Below are 8,590 nucleotides of genomic sequence, written 5' to 3'. Positions count from 1 at the left end.
AAGCTTACTAACCTAGTGAGGAGGGCTTTAAACTAGGTTCACAGGGGGATGGAGACCTAAGCCCTGAGGTAAGTGTGGAAGTGGGATACCAGGAGGAAACACAAGGAGGAGGGTGCAACCAAGGAAGCCTCCTGATTCATACTGAGAAAGCAGGGCAATCAGCTAGTTATCTTAGGTGCCTGTACACGAAAGCAAGAAGCCTTGGCCTTCACAACATCCCCTGGCAAAGAGTTCCACAGGTTGACTGTGTATTGTGTGAAGAAATACTTCCTTTTGTTTGCTGAGCTCTTTAGAAAATATGGCCCTGATTCTGCAAACCAAACTCTTGGGGAAACTCTGCCCTTCATCTCTCCGGGCCTCAAGTTCCCCACCTGTAAAATGGGGCTAACGGTACATCCTTCCTCCAACCCTTAGTCTGTTTTGGCTATTTAGAGTTAAGCTTTTCAGGACAGGAACTATCTCTCATCATGGGCTTATAAATACCCTCACACAATGAAGCGCCAAGCTCATAACTAATAACTAATAACTAACTAACAAACTAATAAAAACCATCTGTCCACTCAGCACTAAGTTCACTGAAAATGTTTTAAAACTAGAACAACTCAGTGCAAAACACCACTCTTCACTGCCCCAGGCCCAGTCTATGTTCAGCATGCATGGACTTTTCACCAGTATATTTGTGCCTCCAGCCTAGGTATGCGTTCACGGGGCTGGTACCAATCCAGCCCATATATTTCTGCATAGCATTAGTGATTTGCCTGCCCCTATCTTGATGCATCCCCATTTATTAACGATGTGAGGTGGTGAGAAATTCCCATTCTTAACTTGGACACTTTAGCGAGTGTGACAGTCAGCTCAGATCTGCAAAACAGAAACAATTATTTTATCTGAGTCATAATGAATCGTGATGTGTCTCTGACAAGTAGAATTAGCCAACTCATTAAGGATCATGAATTCTCATCTGTTTAAAGCAATGGACACTACACGTGGGGGGAGGCGGGGCAGCCTTCCCTCTTCATGGTGAGCCATCAACTGGTAGGTGTTAAATTTCACCAGTCAGATTCCCCACATCCTCCATTGTCAGAGGATCTAACCAGACCCATCCTTAACACCAAGCAGACAAGCAGCTGCTTGGGACCTTGTGCTTTTGGGACATCCACTGTAGCTTCAGCAGCTCAGCCTGATTCCCTGCACCCGCCCCACTTAGGCAGCGGAATTGGAGAGGAAATTCACAAGTTGATTTGCCCTTGTTCTCATGGGATCAGTGAGGCAGATGCCACATCTTTGTATGCAGTTTCTGTCCTACTGGGTGATATTCATTGTCTCCACCAGTTCAAGACAGGAAGCAGGGATTCCTATTGTAGCTTCAATGGATCTGGGACTCCCCAAATTATAACGGTCAAAGAGTCCAACAGTCATTTGGTGCGTGCGGGTGGGATCCTTCACATGCCAATGGCCCCTTTTGGGATTCCTGCACCATCAGGGCCCTGCCATGCAGAGCATGCCAGGGTCAGGGTGTAGGGGGCATGAAGACTATTTGGATCCAAGCAAAGAAGCTGGTACCTTCTGATGTATGGGGGTCCATCATGTGTATCTCCTGTTCACTTGAGCCTGTAGTGCTGCTGTATTTCTTATACCCACTTCTGGAAAGCAGTACTGGTGGGGCCAGCAATAGGGGCTGGGCAGCACTGATGGGCTATCAGAGAGTTGGTGGCATGGTCTCATGGCCTGCTATGCCCATGCGGGGGGTGTCTACACTAGGAGTGTAGGAGGGAGTGTTCACAACACAGGCATTGACTTTCATTTTTCCCGCTCTGCCCGGAGGCCCCTCCCCTGCTCCGCCCCCTCTTTTGAGACCCCACCCTCGCTCCACCTCTTCCCGCCCCTGCTCTGTCCCCTCCCGCAAGTGCCTGCCACCAAACAGCTGATCGGTGGGTGGTTGGTGGAGGCTGAGCAACCATTTTTTTTTCCCGTGGGTGCTCCAGCCCCAGAGCACACACAGAATCAGCGCCTATGGTTCACACCACTCTGTGGCATCTCCTTCCTTCCTCCCTTTCCCAGCCCTGCCAGTTGCAGAGGGGTGGGCTGCCCCTGGATTTAGTCACATCTGCTTTTTTCATGAGGGCTGCAACAAGGGTTTTTTTCTTTTCACAGATGCCCTCTGGAGAAAACTCTCGGCAGGAGTCAGACACAATGCTGGGTTTTTCCTGCTGTCAGGGAGGGAGTATTTGAGTGCTGGTTATTTTGATTTACTTTGGGGGATTATTTGGGTTGGTTTTATTTTAACATTTGCATTTGCTGTGGGAAATTCAGTCCCGAGGACGAACTGTCTCCAGATGTCAAACTGTTCAAAGAGATCCTCCTCCTGTGAAGAGAAATCTTTCACCTGTCTAGGGATCCTTTCCTTTCTCCTTTTCTCTTTCTACCTATCCACCCATCCGTTTCTAGGACCCCCACTCACTCTCTCTCATGCGCCAGGCCGATCCAGGAGACCCGTGCGTGCACCCTGCTTTGCAAGAGGTTCAGCCGTGCAACAGCAGTAACGAGTTGAGAAGAAATATACCGGGGAGGACATTTTTTTCAGGAAATGGCTCTATTTGTACCTTGTCACCAGCAGACAGTTAGTTCCCCCAGCGGTTCGGCGAGCGCTGGTGCAGCCGTGAATGGGGAGATGCGTGCATGAGACTGACCACAGCAGGGCGCAGAGGGGGAGGAGCATGACTCCAACGCCCCTGGATCAGGGGAGCTGCCACTCTGAGTGACATTTTTAATATTACTCTTATTATCATTTGTGCTGTGATGCAACGCCTGCCAGGCTGCCTCCTGACCCACGGCAGTCCTGTATCTTACAGACCCTTCCCTCAGGGCCTCGAGGCTTATTCTGACCATTCTCCTCACAAGGGCTTTTTCAGAGGGGCGGGGGGGCCACAACATACCACAGACTGTGTCAAAATGGGCCTGCCCAGCGTTCACCCGCCTTGATACTAGAGCTGAAATTGGCCAGATTTTTACCTTTCAATGACGTTTTCCAGCAACGATTGTCATTTTTTGGATGGAAACCTCCCCTGATAATTTTTCCCTGAGATTTTTTTTTTTTAGCCGTTTAAAAAGTTGGTCTAAATTTCTTGACAATCAACATTTTTTGTTGAAATCTCAACATCTGTAAACTTTTGAAACCCCAGTTAAGAACACTGGATTTTCAGCCCGTGCCCTGAAACTCCCCACCCCACGCTATTATCATTCGTTATATTACCAGAGTGCCTCGCAGCCCAGCCCTGGCCCAGCACCCCGTTGCACTAGGTTGCACTTGTACGAAGACTGTCCCAAGGGAATGCCATCTTGGTTTTGGACCTGGAAGTGTTCTGAAAATAATGGAACCCCTTCATTGTTGTCTTTCAGCCCCTTTATGCCTGCTAGGAGGACCCAAAGGGGCTATAGGGCAGGGATCAGAGCTCCTCAGAGACTATCCCAGCACAAGAGACGCCCTTTCACCCAAGCACAGAGCAGTGCGGTTTAAGTGACGCATAGGCATTGTGCAGGTCCTGTGCACAAGGGCAAATTTCATTCTATATGGATAAACCATTCTTCAGCGCTCCGCTGGCAGATATCAACAGCAATAATTTCCTCCACTTTGTCAGTTCCCATCTCAGGATACGAGGGCTGCCTGCCTAAAGCCACTGTACTATCAGGGCCCTATCCGCAGAAGATTACAGCGAATGCAAAGGGCAGAAGCAGGACATACGGTATCTGTGACTCAGCAGCTGCAGGCCGATTGTGATGCAAAGAGCAAGACAGATGGTGTTGGAAGGAACCACAATGTCAAGAATGGTAGAGCAATGAGGCTGAAGATTAGCTCAGGGACACGCTGGAGATGAAGAAAATAAAATATCAGTGGGGGCTGCTGGGAGCAGAGAGGAAGCAGTGATGGGAGGAGACGAACTACTCACTACTGTTGGGGGCCATAGAATTGTGCCCCCTTCCCTCTGCTGCTCAGACTACTTAGTTCCATTTAATTTGGATGGGTAGGATCCTAGCCAGGAATAAGTGTCTAGATACTATGGGGACTGGTACTGGTCTGTGGATGGATGAATCGATGGATGGATTCAATACAATGGATGCTCAGTGGTCAGACTTTTTTATGACCTCCCTAGTGAACCAGTGATGAAATCCCCTATCCATTACTTAGGATTGTTAAATAATGACCACTTGGGGGGGTTACTAGTAGGCCAACATTTTCAAAAGTAGCCATGGCCTTTGGGTGCCTTGTTTTTTGAGTGCCCGACTCTGGACACTTATGGGCCTGATTCCCGGAGGTGCTGAGCACCTCCAAAACCAATGGAAAGTCAATAGGAGATGGAGGCATTCATCACCTTTGATAACCAGGCCCAAGATGTTTCAAACTGGGCACCTAAATATTAGAGGCACGGAACTTTAGGAAACTTTGTCCATCATCACCACTGGCTTACACACTATCCCAGGGCCTCCGAGGAAATGTTACATTGAAGGTGGCCAGTAGGATGGATGGGGAAACACAGCAGCCTCCAGACTTCTAGCTAACAAGAAGATATTAATTAACGTAGCGAAATAGTCCACATTGCCCTCCATCATCCTGGTACTGGCGCCCCACCTGTACCAGGTGCTTGGCTCTAGCGTTGGCTTCTAGCGGGCCATCTAGCAGATTGCATTCTCCTTTCTCACTCTGTGATGAAATTGCAGGTAACAAAACGCGGCAGAGCCAACCCCAGACTGAAATGTGGGACACAGATCCAAGCATGCAGCTGACGGGCAGGTTTCATAGAATGTGTCTCCCTTTTCAGAAAATAAACCCAAGTAAAATTAAAATCTATGGTGCTTAAAGGGGACACTGTCAAGTAATTTTTATTGGTTTAATTTGTGGTTTTACTCTCCATTTGCAATCCTCACTCTCTGAGGCTGGGAAATAACATTTCTCCCCTTCCTGGGTTTTGTAACATGGCCATTTGGCAAATACTGATTGCTCCCCTTCCCTCTGCACCGCTCTTTCTCATGCTGCCTGGCTTGTTTATATGCACACAAGAAGGCTCTAGGTAGGAACTGGCAATGCAGATTGCAGGGGGACAAAGGTGCAGAACTGCAGCAGCTCTTTGCCTGGAGACGTCCACCTACCCCTCCCATCAAGGGCAGACTTTAACCCATCCGGTGTAAAGGCGTATCCATTTAACCTCTTTGAACCTTCCAACGTACTGCATGATATTGTAGAGCCGCTGGGAAGCTGTGGACCAACTGCAGAGCTTTTACACCTCGAATCAGGAGACCCGATGAATTTGACTCTCCGGTTTTAAAGGAAGGATGGTGTGGCCAATGCCAGGGGCGGCTCTACCAATTTTGCCGCCCCAAGCAGCCGCCACCGAATTGCCGCTGCCACATCAGCGCCGGAGCTGCCACCGAATTGCCGCCCCGGGACACGGACTGCCACCCCACTCTGAATTCCGCCCCAAGCACCTGCTTGAAAAGCTGGTGCCTGAAGCCAGCCCTGGCCAACGCTCACGATTTTACAAGTCCTGTGATATGTAGGAGAGTTCTTAAAGCCCCAACTACTGGAATTAAGAGACCATAGAAGAATTTCAGCTTTTATATAGGTTTCAGAGTAGCAGCCGTGTTAGTCTGTATTCGCAAAAAGAAAAGGAGTACTTGTGGCACCTTAGAGACTAACAAATTTATTAGAGCATAAGCTTTCGTGAGCTACAGCTCACTTCATCGGATGCATTTGGTCCGATGAAGTGAGCTGTAGCTCACGAAAGCTTATGCTCTAATAAATTTGTTAGTCTCTAAGGTGCCACAAGTACTCCTTTTCTTTTAGCTTTTATATAAACAGTCCATTTCTAGCCCTCACGGTGGAGGAGAAAAGCTTGAAAATGCGAAACAAGTGCAGCCTAAAGGCTCAGAAGGCAAAGGGGAAAAAAAACAAAACCATTGTCACAGGTGGCTGAGGAGAGATGGGTTTCATATCACTTGTGGTAAACTTAACTCACCTCCCCAGGTGGGGAGAATGAGGACCAGGTGACCCACTCAAGGAGGGGTTGTTTCCAGTGTGAGACTGGGGCAGAAGAGACTTTATTTTTTGAATTGATGTTATTAAACCAGACCCCAAGAAGGGGCATTGTTATGGGACACAAGCCTGTGTGAAGTTATTAAGGGGCCCTGAGAGAAGGGGAAACTGAGGGAGGGAATGCCGAGCCACACTTGGCCAGCAGGGGTTGCTACAGGGCAGGCACACCCTTTTAAACACCCATTTAGTGTGAGGGATTTTTCTTTTAAATTTCATGATTTTTAAGCCAGTCTCACCTCCACAAGGCCCTTAGTGAGCTAGGCCTGGCTATCCTGTAGACCACCTCTTCATCCACAACCCTCTGAGATAAATGTGCTCCAAAAGGATGCTGAGAGGGACAGAGCCCAAGTTGGGTCTCTTAGGGCTGGGGGAAAAGGCCTCTTGGCAGAGGGCAAGTGAGACTCTCCACGCCACCCCCAAGGACTCAACCCTGTTCCCAGTGAAACCAAGGAGAGCTTTGCCACTAGCTTTAATGGCAATGGGGGTCGGGCATCAAGTCCCTGTTCCCACTCACACCATCCTTCTCTTCAAGACAAAGCCCTGCTGGCAAAAGGATTCCTTATCAGTTGCCTTGTTCAAGATGGTTTTTCTCGTCAGGACACAGTAATGCACAAAACATAAACAACCTTTCACTCTCCCAGACAGAGAGTGGTTGTGGGGAATGGAGGGGGGTGAAGAGAGAGTGTGAAATCTCAATAACCCTTTAGTAAACCATTGGGTTATGCACAATTTCTCCCACCCAGCCGCACTGCCTGGACTTCACTAATTTCTCCAGCCTCCATGATAAATGACTCTGTCTGCAAAGTGACATCTTTCTAATCTGCTAGAAGACAGATGGGTCCCACTGCGAAGAGAAAAATTCACCAGTGAAGCCTGAGTGGGGAAAAAACAATGACACCAGGAGTTTGGGAAAGAGAGGGGGAAGTTTGTGTTTCAGTTCAGTTATTTATTTATTTATTTCTCTTCCAATTAAAACTTGGGTGAAATTTGTAAGGAAGGAAGAAAGAGGATCCGTATTAGGCATGATCTCAGATCTGCATTCAAATATTTCTTCTCTCTCTCTGAGTATCTGAAAACCACCCGCTAACTGGAATGTACCTTGGCTCGGGGGATGGAGGAGGCTGTCACAGCATTTAACATGATTTATTTTTGGAGAGGGTGTTATACATTGCTCTGTCTTTTCTTGTCCCAGCCCCAAATAACTTAACCATGTCTGAAAACTATTGATAATACATTGCACTTCTCCAGTTCTTCCCATGCAAGGAGCTTGCAGTAATTAAATCCTCGCAGCATCCCTGAGTGATAAGGGAGTTTGTTATTATTTTGATTTTACTGATTGGGAAACTGAGGCACAAAACAGTTAAGTAACTTGGGTAACCTGGGAAAATCTGTGCCCAAGACAGAAATTAAACCCAGATATGCTGACTCCCAGTTCTGTTTTCATCTGCCACAATGAAACAGGACCTTTACTTTGATCAGTGAATCAGTTCACCAGCTAAGACATAAGCAGAATCAAATCTCATGCTTCAGGGTCTACTGGGATCAGGAAGGAATTTTGCCTCTATGTTTAACATTGCACATTTGATTGGGTAGGTGCATTATGGGATGGAGAGTCACTTTCCTCTGAAGTATCTGGTATTGGTCACTACAGAGCCTGGGTTCTGGACTAGGTGGAGCGATGGTTTGATCCATGTAGGGTGATTCTTGTGTTGACTGAAGAGGTTTAGAGGGGATGTGAGCACAGCTGAGTGAGTAGATGTGCATCAAAGGAGGCCAGGAGGAAGTTAGGAGGAATGAAAGGCCTGAGACGTGAAATTCACACAGGAGCATTAGATAGCAGTACGAAGGAAACATGGGCCTCTTCCCCTTTCTGGGGAGTTCTCCTCTTCTCTAATGGAGCCCCCAATCTCTTCTCATTCACCCTCCCTCAAACCCCCATCCCAGCTACAGTCTTTCTAGGCAGTGAGTGGCGAAAGAACCTCCTTTCTGAGCCCACCTGTGAAGATTACATCTGGTGTAAATGGGTGAAAATCCAGAATCACACCAGTTAACAGTAGGTCTGAATTTGGTCCTACAATCTCAAGATATACAGGGTTCTGAAGGCTCCAACCACTGACAGTGGCAGAAACTAGTTTTCCACATAGCAGTGTGGCATATTTATCACTTGATCTCGAAGCGCTTGGGTAAGTGTAGAGAGTTTACCTTAAATACTTACGGGGCCCAAGTCACGTGAGCCAGTATTAAGGCCCCAATCCAGCAAAGCACTTATGCACCTGCTTAACTTCAAGCACCCCTATTAACTTCAATGGAACCGCTTGTGCTTCTAAGTTAAGCAACAAGGAGAACAGAGAGGAGAGGCAGAAGGGGAGAGAGCAGAGCTCTTGGGAGCTGAGTGGGGAAAGGCAGCAGAACACAGGGGAGTTAAGAAAGCAGAGAGGGAACGGGGCAGAGGTTGCTTCGAGAATCTAAATGACACCTGCTGGCAAACCAGCTCCAGACTGG

This window comes from Dermochelys coriacea, chromosome 10, assembly GCF_009764565.3.
Source record: "Dermochelys coriacea isolate rDerCor1 chromosome 10, rDerCor1.pri.v4, whole genome shotgun sequence".
NCBI lineage: Eukaryota > Metazoa > Chordata > Testudines > Dermochelyidae > Dermochelys > Dermochelys coriacea.
The sequence above is the reverse complement of the archived record's forward strand: the minus strand, read 5'-3'. Positions refer to the sequence as shown.